We start from the raw sequence: 1,605 nt of genomic DNA, 5'->3' as shown, positions 1-1,605 counted from the left end.
AACAGACCAATCACAAGTAGTGAAATTGAAACTGTGATTAAAAATCTTCCAACAAACAAAAGTCCAGGACCAGATGGCTTCACAGGTGCATTCTATCAAACGTTTAGAGAAGAGCTAACACCCATCCTTCTGAAACTCTTCCAAAAAATTGCGGAGGAAGGAACACTCCCAGACTCATTCTATGAGGCCACCATCACCCTGATACCAAAACCAGACAAAGATACTACTAAAAAAGAAACTTACAGACCAATATCACTCTGAATATAGATGCAAAAATCCTCAACATAATACTAGCAAACAGATTCCAACAACACATTAAAAGGATCAGATGCCATGATCAAGTGGGATTTATCCCAGGGATGCAAGGATTCTTCAATATATGTAAGTCAACCAATGTGAAACACCATATTAACAAATTGAAGAATAAAAACCATACGATCATCTCAATATATACAGAAAAAGCTTTTGACAAAGTTCAACATCCATTTATGATGCAAACTCTCCAGAAAGTGAGCACAGAGCGTACCTCCCTCAACATAATAAAGGCCATATACAACAAACCCACCACAAACATCATTCTTAATGGTGAAAAACTGAAAGCATTTCCTGTAAGATCAGGAACAGGACAAGGATGTCCATCCACTCTCACCGCTATTATTCAACATAGTTTTGGAAGTCATAGCCATGGCAGTCAGAGAAGGAAAAGAAATATAAGGGATACAAATTGGAAAAGAAGAAGTAAAACTGTCACTGTTTGCAAATGACACTACAGATTCAATGCAATCCCTATCAAATTATCTATGGCATTTTTTACAGAACTAGAACAAAAATATCTTAAAATTTGTTTGGAGACACAAAAGACCCTGAATAGCCAAAGCAGTCTTGAGGGAAAAAAACGGAGCTGGAGGAATCAGACTCCCTGACTTTTTACTATACTACAAAGCTACAGTAATCAAGACAATATGGTAGTGACACAAACAAAAATAAGCTCAAAATGGACCAGACACTATAAAACTCTTAGAGGAAAACATAGGAAGAACACTCTTTGACATAAATCACAGCAAGATCTTTTTTGATCCACCTCCTAGAGTAATCGAAATAAAAACAAAAATAAACAAATGGGATGTAATGAAACTTCAAAGTTTTTGCACAGCAAAGGAAACCATAAACAAGAGGAAAAGACAGCCCTCAGAATGGGAGAATATTCTTGCAAATGAATCAACGGACAGAGGATTAATCTCCTAAATATATAAACAGCTCATGCAGCTCAACATTAAAAAAAACAAACAATCCAATCCAACAATGGGCAGAAGACCTAAATAGACATTTCTCCAAAGAAGACATACAGATGGCCAAGAAGCACATGAAAAGCTGCTCAACATCACTAATTATTAGAGAAATGCAAATCAAAACTACAATGAGGTATCACCTCACAGCAGTTAGAATGGGCATCATCAGAATATCTACAAACAACAAATGCTGGTGAAGGTGTGGAGAAACGGCAACCCTCTTGCACTGTTGGTGGGAATGTAAATTGATACAGCCGCTATGGAGAACAGTATGGAGGTTCCTTAAAAAACTACAAATAGAATTACCATATGATCC

The 1,605-nt window shown here is 36.8% G+C and overlaps 1 protein-coding gene across 1 annotated transcript in view; it reads left to right on the top strand.

Moving 5' to 3' along the window:
- The window catches only part of KIF16B (kinesin family member 16B), a 293,074-nt gene that overhangs the window by 265,158 nt on the left and 26,311 nt on the right, over positions 1–1,605 (top strand). The gene's annotated exons all lie outside the window — the stretch shown is intronic.

The sequence above is a fragment of the Physeter macrocephalus genome, chromosome 14 (genome assembly GCF_002837175.3).
Source record: "Physeter macrocephalus isolate SW-GA chromosome 14, ASM283717v5, whole genome shotgun sequence".
Taxonomy (NCBI): Eukaryota; Metazoa; Chordata; class Mammalia; order Artiodactyla; family Physeteridae; genus Physeter; species Physeter macrocephalus.
The sequence above is the reverse complement of the archived record's forward strand: the minus strand, read 5'-3'. Positions and strand labels throughout refer to the sequence as shown.